Below are 13,413 nucleotides of genomic sequence, written 5' to 3' on the forward strand. Positions count from 1 at the left end.
TCGCCCGATACCCCGCCCAGCCGTCTCGGCTCCGCCCTTAACCCGGGTGGCCCCGCCCATCCGGCCCAGAGCCCCACCCTCACCTGGGTCCTTGTCCACCCAGCCCAGGGTCCTGCTCCCCCCGGATGCCCCGCCCACCCCGCCCAGGGTCCCGCCCTCACCCTGGTGCCCCGCCCGCCCCGGTGCCCCGCCCACCCAGCCCAGGGTCCTACTCCACATGGATGCCCCGCCCGCCCTGCCCAGGGTCCCGCCCTCACCCCGGTGCCCCGCCCACCCAGCCCAGGGTCCCGCCCTCACCCCGGTGCCCCGCCCACCAAGCGCACAGACCTGAGAGCCGGGTTGTCCCCTCGGCCTCCCCGGGAACAACGCGGACGCCCAGCACCCGCAGTCCGCGTCTTGGACAGCAGCGTCTGCAGCTCGTCGAAGGCGGTTATGCCCCCGCAGCCACGACACGGGGTGTCCCGCTCCGACGGGCCGCGTCTGGCGCACCCGGCGCCCGCCCGCCCTGTGCCCGCTCCGCGATGCGCCCCCGGACTGGCGTTCTGCCCCCGGGGGGCCTCGGGGGCACCTGCCGGCGGCGCGCTCCGGTGCGCTGCTCAGAGCTCACGTCCACCTGGGACACCTGTCCGGCGCTCCGTCCCTGCCGGGGGCTCCCGGCGCGCAGAATCGGGGCGGTGGGCCACCGCGGACGGCCTCTCTAGCGGCCCAGGCTGTGCACCGGCGGTCAGAAAGGAAGGTCATTCTAAAGTCCCGGGCTCTGCAAACAAGCCGGTTAACGTGTCCCTCGTGGGATCTTTTATACACCAAAGCTACTCAGCTGCATTTGAGGCAAATGACTGCAAATGATTGCATTTTACATCTCCCGTCTTTTCCTCCCCATTTCTAACGCAGGCTTACGTAAATATAAATTTCTGTGGGAATTCTGGACCGGCTAAATAATTTATATTCAACCAAGACGCTTTGCTCTTAACTAAACCATCCTCCTCCACACATCTCTATGCAGAATGAGTACTGGGTACTACAGGAATTGGGTGGTATTAGTTTCAATGATCATAGGGGCCTGAGTGTTTCATTTTTCAGAGGGAGGAATTCATGCTGAACCTCATCTGTGACATTCATTCAGTTACAAATGATTTTTAAATTTTAATTTAAATATTTAAATAAGTGCTGCCTTTTCTTGGGAGGAGGCTGTATGTTTATTTCTCAAAACATTTTTTGACATATTTTAGGTCATGAGAAAAGCATCCCCCAAACACCCAGAATTCTGAAGGCAAGATGAGGAGGCACGCCTCCTCCAGGTTTCTTAAATTCACAATTAGCGTTCTTTCAACATGAGCAGACTAAAATCTCTTTTCTGAAACAAAAGGGATCACGGCTGACCTTATTTCACCAGAGGACACACATGGTGTCCTCTAACGTTAACTTCATATTGGGATGAAACGTGTCGAGTGAGGAGTCCTCTAACTGAAGTAAGCATCTCCTGCCAGAAAGGAGTCTTAACAAAGCTCGCTTTGCTCTGATAACAGAGCAGGCCAAAGCTTAAAATTCTATTCCCTGGGTTTCCACAGCTTGCTAAACTATTTGGCTAAATGGTTGAATACACTTACCTGAAATTCACGATATTTTCAGATACAACATTTGGAACTAAAGCACTTGCTGCTCATCTGCATGCTTCCCCAACGGACAGTGCCACGTCCCCGAGAGCCCCACAGGGCTGGGCAGCGGACTTTGCAAACTCATAGACCCACTGTGCACCCTCACCTGACTCACACCTGCTTGCATGACCCTACGTTCTCTGCGGCACCTGTGGTTACACCTTCCAGCTTCTCTCCATGAAGGTCCAGCTGCTTCGGCTTTCCCATAGAGACCAGAGGGGAAAGCCTGAGCTGTTTTCTGCTAAAATCTGATTCGCCATCACTGCATTTCCCAAGTTGGCTGGAGGCAAACGTAGCTCATGATGCCGTTTCACATGATTTTTGAGCCCTGCGTCTTATGTAATCTTTTTCAGTGATTTCAACTCCTCCTCCAGTTTTTCCACAAAGCTTGATAAAATCTCTAAGAGAAACTTTCTGTAACCTACAAATAGGACCGTGCTCTAAAAATACTCGGAACATGGATAGAGGTGATAGTCTGAAGGATGACCCTTAAGCAACGTAGGGGCCGGGGGCAGGCACCAAACCTGCACAATCGAAAATCCATGTCTAACTTTGGACTCCCCCCAAATTTAACTATTAATAGCCTACTGCCAACCAGAAGCCTTACCAATAACATAAAGCATCAATTGACACATATTTTGTATGTTACGAGTATTATATACGGTATCCTGACAATAAAGTCTGCTAGAAAAAAAGAAAATGTAATTAAGAATCATGAGGAAGAGAAAATACATGTACAGTCCTGTATTTATCAAAACAATCTGCACATATGTGGGCTCACAGTTCAAACTGCATTGTTCAAGGGTCAACCATGCTGTTAAAATCCTAGCAACCACAGGAGCAGGAGAAAGGCCACTGAGAGAGAGAAGAAAGACTTCTCAGTACGCCCTAGGGAATCAGAAGTCTGTGTCCAGAAGGAGAGCAGAGCAGGGTGAATAGACCTGCCTTTGGACACATTTATGGCCCCCTCGCCCACTGAAGACGTGATGTACAAGGGACGTGCTGTCAGGCCCGTGGGAAGTGCCGAGAACACGGGACTCTGGACTGGACTCTGAGCCTCATCGTCAGGATACAAATGTTCCCCGACCGAGTGCGCACTACCTTACTGCTGGGTCTCTGGAGGCGTTCCACCAAGTCATGCAAGCACTGGGCAGAAGTTCTAAATTAAACAGAGGTGGTCTCTACGAATGGCCTAATGTGACATCAAAGGAGCAGTTTGAGATTATTTTCTTTCTTTCTCCAAATGGGCTTTGCTCTGGCTCCTCTCATACCATCAGGCTCCGTGCGCTGTCTAGAGGCTCAGTGGTAGAAATGCACAGTCACTTAGGGACTTCCCACACACAATCCAACTTCCTGCGCAGAGACGGGGTCCATTGTCAGTTCTCCTAAAACAAAACAGAGCAAAACAAACTCAGGAAGGCTTAGCGTATCGCACCAACAAGTGTCAAGAGTAAAACTTTCTTTAAGGACTCTGTTTCTATTATTTTATTTTATAACTCAGCTATTTTTCAAACATTTTAACGTATAAGAAATAACTAAAGTTTTGAATTAATCTGTGTAAAATCCCATACTTGAAAATGGGACAGGTTCAGGATATCGATAAAGTACAAAGATAGAATAGAATATAATAATTTGATTTTAGGATCTTCATATCCCCTACTGTCCTACTCAGGGAAAATAGGGAAAGATGAGCAAAAATAGACTCTAGACCATCAATAAAATGGAGACTTTAAAATGCCCTTTTTAATTTTTAAAAAATATTTTATTTATTTGAGCGAGAGAGAAAACGAGTGGGGGGAGGGGCAGAGGGAGAAGCAGACCCTGGGACCATGACCAAGACCTGAGCTGAAGGCAGATGCTTCACCGACTGAGCCACCAGGTGCCCTAAAATGCCCCTTTTTTTAAGTGTTGAGGGGTTTGGTAGAGAAATGTCTTTGTAAATGTCAGCTGATGTTGGGAGCTGAGCTGGACGTTTGCCATTCCTCTGGCTTCCCGCGTCTCAGAAGCCCGCCTCCTCGGCAGCTGCGGACCCAGCTGCTCTGGTCTGGAGTGGAGGCGTGCGGCCACGTCTTCCCCAGGACACGTCGCCGCCAGGACTCTGGGTCGGAAACTAACACAAGGATGCAGAGACCGTACTGACTGTGCTCTGATGCAGGCTGGGGGCTAGTCCCGCGAGGGGCAGAGAGTGGGTGCAGCCGACTCCTTCAGGGGCGTGAGCTTGGGCATAATTCCCAGCTCATCTGCGGCCTCTGAGCCTCTGGCTCCTGCAGAGTCTGCGATCCACTCAGTAAATACATGTTTTCATCTATGTTCTGTGTAAAATAGCTTCAGTTTGTTCCCGTTGCTTATAACAGGAACCAAGGACAGGAGGAAACACAGGCAACAGCTTCTCAGGAAACAAGGAGACTCTGGGATTCATCGTTTGGACGCTGGCGACGGCCGTGAGAATCGGTCTAGTGTGAGTTCTGAGCGCCTGGGCCGCACGGAGGCAAGCTGTTCAGCAGAAAAGCATCTCAAGTGCTCATTAGCGGCCTCACTATGGAGAGACACGTGGAGACTGACACCGAACACAGAGGCCACAAGGGACTGAGCGACGGGAGGGCTGGTGACTGCTGGAGTCCTCAAGGGCTGGCCGCGGACCAGCCGAGAACAGAGACCCTCTATGACGGTACTGACAGGGACATGCAGGCTAAGGTGCTTGAAGCCAAACTCAAAGTCAGATCTCACTCATTGCCGAATTAGTGACGAATTAGCACAGATTCCCTGGTTCTAAAAAGTGAAAGTCAGAACTCTGGGAACGCAGGTTGCCAAAGAATTGGAATAGCTCTCCAACATGTGCTGAGCCTCCCTTGCTGGAGGAAGTTGCCCCGCTCCCCTCGGCATGAACGCCTCTGCCTACTGGCAGACCCCACAACAAGAGGAAGCCAGGTCTTCTCGCGCCCTCTCCCTGAGCGGCCAGGTACAGAATCAAACTCAGGGGAAATTATTTCCCTAGTTTGTATTAGAAAAAAAAATGATGGAATACGTAGGTGGTATTCTGACGGGGCTGGATCGAGTAGGAAAGATTAAACTTTTAGATTAAATGAAATGATCAATGTGGTGAACTTACTGAATATCCTGAAGTCACTGAGCTCCATCCAGCAGCTGGGAGCCATTCCAGACCTATGCACCATTTTTGTAGCAAGTGGGGGTCCACTGAGGCACACTCTTGCACAGACCTGCTACCACAACGTTTCCAGTAGGTCTGATGATGCAGAAAACCATGAAAACAGAAGGGAACCAGGTTATGTACCTGCAGTTGTCTAAGAAATTCCTTTTATGGACATAGGAGGACCCTTGAGTGAGGACCTGGGCTGGCCATCTCAAGCGAGATGAAAGGGCAATCCCAGGCTTCTAAATTCTGCCGACCCAGTGGACCCACGACTCCGTGAAGGCTGCTGAGACCGCCAAAGTTGGGATACCCCTCTGTGGTCATCGACGTGGATCCGGAGGGGTCTGTCTACTCACACCAGCATGCAGTCTTGATGATCTGTGTATAGTTTGAAGCAACTGTCCAATCAAGCGGGACAAGTCCTAGTTCAACCTGCACCATCCCTACCCCTGCGCAGACACGGACCATGTCTGCAGTCTGCCCTGGCTCACCCCTGCTCACTGACGGTGACATGCTAGAGGCTCCTGGGTGTAATGTGGCGGAAATAATTCAAAGACTTAGGCACATAGGAACATTGGAGTAAATTTTTTTTTAAAGATTTTATTTGTCAGAGAGAGCGAGAGTGAGAAAGAGCACAAGCAGGGGGAGCGGCAGAGGGAGAAGCAGGCTTCCCGCCGAGCAGGGAGCCCGATGCGGGGCTCGATCCCAGGACCCTGGGACCATGACCTGAGCCAAAGTCAGACGCTTAACGACTGAGCCGCCCAGGCGCCCCAGCTGGAGTAAATTTTTAATGGTGAACTGCTCACTCCTCTCTGAGCTTTGTCCCTAGAAGAGCTACCAGACACTGTTCACCAAAACGATGAGAAATGTTGGCCAGGAGAGCACCAGCGTCTTTGAATATTGCTCTCGTGGCTGTCAGGGAATACCCCAATCGGAACAAGCACCCTGATTTCTATGGGGAGGGAAAACATGGCCCAAGGGTGGCAGAGGCATCATCACTGGAAGCAAAGTGGGCATCAAGACAGAAAGAGGCAGAGGGTCAGGCTTGTCTTCAGAATAGTCTGACCTACAGGAGCCCACAGTGGCTGATCATTATGAGTTCCCTGTGGCCAAATTATAGGGCAGCTGATACAGGTCCTGCCTGATCCATATAATAACAGCAAACAAAACAAAACACCAAAATCTCTAGGTTTGGTGAACAGGGCGTGACTCGAATCACTCTCACGGTGTGTTAGATTCACAGCTGGTGGGATCGGCCACTGACCCAGATGCGGTAGTAAGACGCGTCCCAGAAGGGTGGATAAATTCCACACAAACCCAGGGGGCTGACACCACATGATGGTTCTAAGGGTCTAGAGGTCTGGAGCAGGTTGAGATACTTTCTCCTAAGTAAAAGTTAAAATGATTGATAAATACAACTGTAAAAACAGATATTCACATGTCAACATGATATCTTAAGGAGAGTCAGAAGACTAGTGACAACCCGGGGAATTTTTCGACAACTAATCACAATAAAGGGCTAATCTTCCGTGAAGAACTCTTTTGTATTCATAAAAAACAAACAAAACCATCAACTCAACAGGAAAATGGAAACATGCCTGATGGACAATTCAGAACCAAAGAAATACAAATCAGTCTTAAATATATGAAAGATGCTCAGCCTGACCCAACATAAGTGACGTGCAAATTAAGACCACAGAGATACCGTTTCTTACCAAATGGGCAAAATGCCACAAGTAAGACATGGCACTCTGTTGGCAAGGTTGCAGCAAACCAGCGCTCTCGTAAGTTACTGGCCGGAGTATGCTCCGGGATTTGTCTGCATTCGTGAGATTACCCACGCAGTACCTTGGATTCAGCACTCTCTCTGATAGATGCACCTGTATGCATACAAAATGATCCGTGTACCAGCGGCCCTACTGCCGAATTATCTGAAATGGAGGAGGGTTGGAAATAACACATGTCCATGTGAGTATACCCACACAGCGCTGTGCGGCTGTAGGATGTGCACATAGAGAAACCCTGTATACGGTTCCGCGGAAGAGTAAGGCACAGAACAGGGTGTAGGATATGCTACTCTGTATCAGGAAGGGGTGGGGTTAGACTCGGCTGACAGAGCAAGGAAACATGTGTGTAATAACCCCGTACGTATACATATCTGTACATATTTTAATATGCAATCAGTTATGTCCACATTACACTGAACATGAGTTCATCCTGGTGTCCCCAGTTCTTAACCCCTCACTCCAACAGCAAGAAACCCTGCTCTCACCATCCTTCATCCATCTAGCTAATTGTTCAATTCCAGGGTACATGGGGGGGGTAGCATCAGAAGTACCACCCCATTACCTCTAGGAAACAGACTGCGGGGGGCTGGAGGGAGGTGAGTGGGGGTGGGGTCACTGGAGGATGGGCATGAAGGAGGGCACGTGATGGGATGAGGACTGGGTGTTAGTGAGACTGATGAATCACTGACCTCTACCTCTGAAACTAACGATGTTCTCTATATGTTGGCTAATTGAATAAAAAAAAAACCAAGAAGTGCTACCCCCACCCCTGTGGGGGCTGCAGGATTGTGTTCTAGGAGCCAAGGCTGCTTAGCTCAGCACCTGTCCCCCACCCCCCTTCAGGGAGGTAGTTTCAAGACTAGTAACACATTGAGATTCTTGAGTCACATTCCGTATGTATTCTGTCCGGGATCCTCTTAATTCCTAAATGATCTTATAAACATCTGCATACATTGTGTTGCAAAGTTCTGTGGGTTTTGGCAAGTGCATAGTGTCCTGTCTATGGACTTCATCAGCCTGAGAAACCCAGAGGCAATGTTTTAAAAGCAGTCAGATGACCTATAAATCACCTGTGATAACTGTACTTACTTAAAGCAGGAGAATGGGACAAGTTTCAGACTGGAGATGCATCAGTTACAGGCCTTTAGAAATACAAATCCTCCCCTGCACGAATATCATCTACTCACAGACATTCAGATTGCAGAGATTTATAAATCACGGGTCCGAGATTTTTCATGTTTACTGTTTAACTTAACAAAAGTAACACATGCTCATTGTAGAAAAATGGCCAAATAGAGATAAATACAAAGGAACAAAAACCACAAAAAATCCTGCCACTCAGAGAGAATCTGTGTAATCACTTTCTGACCCCCGCCTCAGAGGGGTTTGCACATCCCACTTCCTTTCCCCCAGGCCTGACGGCCGCACACAACCAGCCAGGGCGGTCCACCCACTGCCATTTGTATGTAGCTTGCTTTCAAAATATTCAAATAAACAAACAAATAGATAATAAACTATTTAAAAAAAATTAGAAATATAGCAATAGAAAGAAAGCCTGAAAAGTTTTAGTCAATTTTCAAATTTTCTTTTTCTTTCTTTCTTTTTTCTTTTTCTTTCTTTCTTCTTTCTCTTTCTTCTTTCTTTCTTTCTTCTTTCTTTCCTTCTTTCTTCTTTCTTTCTTTTTCTTTTTCTTTCTTTCTTTCTTCTTTCGAGTTCATTCATTTATTTGAGAGAGAGTGAGAGAGAGAGGGAACACAAGCAGGGGGAGTGGGAGAGGGAGAAGCAGGCTTCCCGCTGAGCAGGGAGCCCGATGCAGGCACTCGATCCTAGGACCCTGAGATCACGACCTGAGCTGAAGTCAGATGCTTAACGACTGAGCCACCCAGGCGCCCCTCAAAATGTTTTCAAGTAAATTTTTAATCCAGCATCCGTTCCTATTTTGTCGCATGTTTGAAACAATTTAGTTTAAGACACATCGATGAGGTTAGGCCAAATATGGATTTTAAAATAAATATATTGTATATTTTATACCCACTTGCTTTATCAGCTCTGATTAATATCATGAATTATAATGTATACTATACAGACTTGATTTCCACAGATGGATTATATTCTAAGAACGTTTGCCAGTTGGTTGCTGGGAATCAGAATGAACTTACCCATCAAAAGCAATGTAAGGAATAGTTCTCAATCCCCAAATCAGCATGTAAAACCTATTTGATTTGTAGGGCAGCTGCAATATTAGTCAGGAGTTCTGTGTTGGAGACCCCAACCCTCACCTTAAAAATTATGCTGGGGGGCACCTGGGTGGCTCAGTCGTTAAGCGTCTGCCTTCTGCTCAGGTCATGATCCCAGGGTCCTGGGATCGAGCCCCGCATCGGGCTCCCCGCTCCACAGGGGCCTGCTTCTCCCTCTCCCTCTCCACTGCTTATGTTCCCTCTCTCCCTGTGTCTCTCTTTGTCAAATAAATAAATAAAATCTTAAAAAAAAATTATGCTGGATTACAGAGAGTGATGCCAGCAAGGGGAGGTTCTTCAAGCAAGCCAGACTCCTTCTCCCTGACGGGCACTCTTGAGCAGTCCCTCTTCAGGACAGAGGCTCCGTTGCTGCCCACGGACCCAGGCAGAAAACCGGCACGTCCTGTTGGGTATGAAAACCAGTGCTGACTTGGTGAGGGGACCCCTTGCCCTCCGGAGTGCCAGTCTGACTTTAACTGACTTGGGCTCTTTAAAGTAAAAAGGTTCCAACAGGGGCAGGACTAACAGGGCATCTGTGAGTCAAAGCAGCTTGTGTGAACGGAGACTCCCCTTGAACACACCGTGGTCAGTGATAGGCCTAGAGTGACCCTCTCTCCCATGTTACTTTCTCTGGGAAACTTCCTGACCCTCAGTATCTTGGTCAGGTGTCCCACCTGCGGTTTTCCTCAGCACACATGGATGATCCGGACTGGCACCCTGAGCCGCCATGGCCAGGCCCACATGCCTGCCTCCTTCACGGGGCTTGGTGGTTTTCAATTCCCGAATTGATGCCTCAGCTCTACCCCTGTCCAGTTAAAGCAAAATCTCTGCGGGTAGAACCCACACAGTAAGGCCTTTTAAAAGCCCCCTAAGGTTAAGAAAACAATGCCATTTATAGTTGTACCAAAAAGAATGAAATACCCAGAAATAAACTTAACCAAGGAGGTGAGAGACCTGTACTCTGAAAACTATAAGACATGGTGAAAGATACTGAAGATGTCACAAACAAATGGAAAGATATACCATGCTCATGGATTGGAAGAATTAATACTGCTAAAAAATGTCCAGGCTACCCAAAGCCATCTACAGATTCAGTGCAATCCCTATCAAAATAGCAATATCATTTTTCACAGAACTAGAACAAATAATCCTAAAATTCATATGGAACCACAAAAGACCACGAAGAGCCAAAGCAATCTTGAGACAGAAGAACAAGGCTAGAGGCATCATGCTCCCTGACTTCAAGCTCTATTACAAAGCTGTCATCATCAAGACAGTATGGTTCTGGCACAAAAACAGACACGTAGATCAAGGGAACAGAACACAGAGCCCAGAAATAGACCCTCAACTCTATGGTCAACTAATCTTTGACAAAGCAGGAAGGAATGTCCAATGGAAAAAAGACAGTCTTTTGTCAACAAGTGGTGTTGGGAAAATTGGACAGCCACATGCAGAAGAATGAAACTGGACCACTTTCTTACACTATACACAAAAATAGACTCAAAATGGATGAAAGACCTAACTGTGAGACCTGACAACATAAAATCCTACAAGAAAACACAGGCAGTAATCTCTGTGATGTTGGCCATAGAACATTTTTCTAGATATATGACCTCAGGAAAGTGAAGCAGAAACTAAAAAGAACTATTGAGACTACACCAAAATAAAAAGCTTTTGTACAGCAAAGGAAACAATCAACAATACAAAAAAGCAACCTATGGAAGGGGGAAGATATTTGCAAATGACGTATCTGATAAGGGGTAAGTATCCAAAATATATAAAGAACTTCTACCACTAAACATCAAAAAACCAAATAATCCAATTAAAAAATGGGTAGAGGACCTGAATAGACATTTTTCCAAATAAGACATCCAAATGGCCAACAGACATATGAAAAGATGCCTAACATCACTCATCATTAGGGAAATCCAAATCAAAACCCCAATCAGATACCACCTCACACCTGTCAGAATGGCTAAAATTAACAAGTCAGGAAAGGACAGATGTTGGCAGGGATGTGGAGAAAAGGGAACCCTCCTACACTGTTGGTGGGAAGGCAAGCTGGTGCGACCACTCTGGAAAACAGTATGGAGGTGCCTCAAAAAGTTGAAAATAGAACTACCCTACGACCCAGCAATTGCACTACTAGGTATTTACCCCAAAGATACAAATGTAGGGATCCGAAGGGGTACGTGTACCCTGATGTTTATAGCAGCAATGTCCACAATAGCCAAACTGTGGAAAGAGCCAAGATGTCCATCGACAGATGAATGGATAAAGAAGATGTGGTATATATATACAATGGAATATTATGCAGCCATCAAAAGGGATGATATCTTGCCATTTACAACAACGTGGATGTACCTATTATTCTAAGTGAAATAAGTCAGCCAGATAAAGACAAATACCATATGATTTCACCCATTCCACCATTCCATATGTGGAATCTAAAAAACAAAAGAAACAGGCAAATAAAGAAACAAACCAAAAAACCCAGACTCTTAAAAACATAGAACAAACTGATGGTTGCCGGATGGGGGGTGGTGGGGATGAGTGAAATAAAGGGGATTATAACTTCCAGTTATAAAATACATAAGTCTCAGGGCACCTGGGTGGCTCAATTGTTAAGCATCTGCCTTCAGTTCAGGTCATGATCCCAGGGTCCTGGGATCGAGCCCCGCATCGGGCTCCCTGCTCAGCGGGAAGCCTGTTTCTCCCTCTCCCACTCCCCCTGCTTGTGTTCCTGCTCTCGCTGTGTCTCTCTCTGTCAAATAAATAAATAAATTCTTAAAAAAAAAATACATAAGTCTCAGAGATAAAAGTAGGGTACAGGGAATAGTCAATAATATGATAATAACATTGCATGGTGACAGATGGTGATTGCACTCATCAGGGTGAGCACTGAGTAAGGCATGGGATTGTTGAATCAATATTTGTGCACCTGAAGCTAATATAACATTGTATAGTAATTACATTTCAATTAAAAAAATCTTTAGTAAAAAAATTTTTAAGAAGCCCCCAAGCTACTTCCCTAGGATGCCTGGGTAGCTCAGTCAGTTAAGTATCTCCCTTTGGCTCAGGTCATGATCCCAAGGTCCTGGGATTGAGTCCCACATCGGGCTCCTTGCTCAGTGGGGAGTCTGCTTCTCCCTCTCCCTCTGCCACTCCCCCTGCTTGTGCTCTCTCTCTCTCCCTCACTCCCTCTCTCAAATAAATAAATAAAATATTTACAGGGGAAAAAAAACCAACTTCCCTAAACCAGGAGCTCTTTGGAAGTAGGGCACATGTCTGCTCATCTCTGGTATCAAGGGAGTCAATAAACCCATCAGAATCCTGCCTGGCATGCCTTGGGCTCGTCATAGCTTAGCTGCTCTCAGTGGTTGGAGTGGTAGGCCCAGTCACTCCCCCTTGGCCCCTGCAGCTCCGGACCGGGCGCCTTCCCGCCCAGCGAACTTGCACAGATCAAGCTGCGCCTGCTCATGACAAGGAGAGCGAGAGGGCTCAAGGGCTGGGCGCCTCCATGGACTTCCACTGCGTGTCTGAGTCACCCCAGGGAATGCCGTGGGCCCGCCGTGCCTTCCAGAGGGCGAGCATCTTGCTGCACTGTATGTACACAGGTTAAGGAGTTTTTGAGAGTAAGTTTGGCTCTCTGTGATTTTTACTGTGATAAATTCATGGGAGTCAAAGTCTGGCTCTGCCCAGTACCAACTGGATGGCTCCGAGTGAGTTTCCTTGCGTCCCTGGGTCCTGTTCGTCTCTCCAGAGTTCCGCTGGGAACCTGGCCGCACCCCGTCTTACCCCTCTGCGACCTGATGGCGCCGACTCCCCAGTCGCCCCATGACGCCCCTGGCGACCCTGCCCAGCCCAGCAGCGAGCGCCCCACGAAGCCTCCGCACTGCCGGCTGCCGAGTGCTTGAGTGTGTGGTCTTGGAAACCAGGGGTCATGGTCCTTTGAGCCCAAAGGATCAGCACTCTGCTCCCCCAGAGACCATCTCCTTGTTCCGCGGAGCCCGGTCGGGGAGCAGAGCACGCCGGGAGTCCAGCTCAGGCTGTGGGCCGGTCTTTTTGCTTCTTGAGAAAAACAGGACTCTCTGATGTTTCACGCAGCCCGGTCCTCGTCCTGCTCAGGGGCCGTCGGCCCGGCAGCTCACGGGGACGTCGCGCAGATGCCCCGCTGTGCGCCTAGCGGGTGGTGTTCTGGTCGTCGCAGAGCCAACGGCAGAAACCGGGCCAGTTCCTGCCCCGGATGACATCACAGTTGGCCGGCCTCTCTTGTGACTCAGGTGGTCGTGAAGGGGGTGTGGGAGGGACCACGTACAGACCGCGCTGGTGGGATCTGACCTGCACTTACAAATGGCGAAGGCCTTTGAACCCGGGTGGCGCATCCCGCGTGCTGCGTGTCAGTTTGGGCTTCTTCGGGTGGTTTGGCTCTGGATTCCCAAGGGGTGTGGACTGGTCCTGTCAGTCGTGCTTTCCTGGGTGTCGCGTGAGGGTCGAATGGGGTCGCTCTCCAGGTGCCCGCCGCGTCCTGTCCACACCGCTCGCCCCTCGTGAGGACGCGGCTCAACAGAGCATCTGCATTA

The 13,413-nt window shown here is 48.5% G+C and overlaps 2 long non-coding RNA genes across 2 annotated transcripts in view; one reads left to right on the forward strand and one right to left on the reverse strand.

The window, feature by feature from the left end:
• Positions 1-13,413, forward strand: part of LOC145716353 (uncharacterized) — a 438,007-nt gene that overhangs the window by 103,016 nt on the left and 321,578 nt on the right. The window lies entirely within an intron of this gene.
• The window catches only part of LOC145716352 (uncharacterized), a 17,358-nt gene that overhangs the window by 2,417 nt on the left and 1,528 nt on the right, over positions 1-13,413 (reverse strand). The window contains exon 2 of the long non-coding RNA XR_014138979.1: positions 2,757-3,040. This is a non-coding gene — a long non-coding RNA (uncharacterized LOC145716352). The remainder of the gene's footprint in view (positions 1-2,756; positions 3,041-13,413) is intronic.

Source organism: Leptonychotes weddellii, chromosome 11 (genome assembly GCF_054177405.1).
Source record: "Leptonychotes weddellii isolate Sample4059 chromosome 11, ASM5417740v2, whole genome shotgun sequence".
Lineage (NCBI taxonomy): Eukaryota > Metazoa > Chordata > Mammalia > Carnivora > Phocidae > Leptonychotes > Leptonychotes weddellii.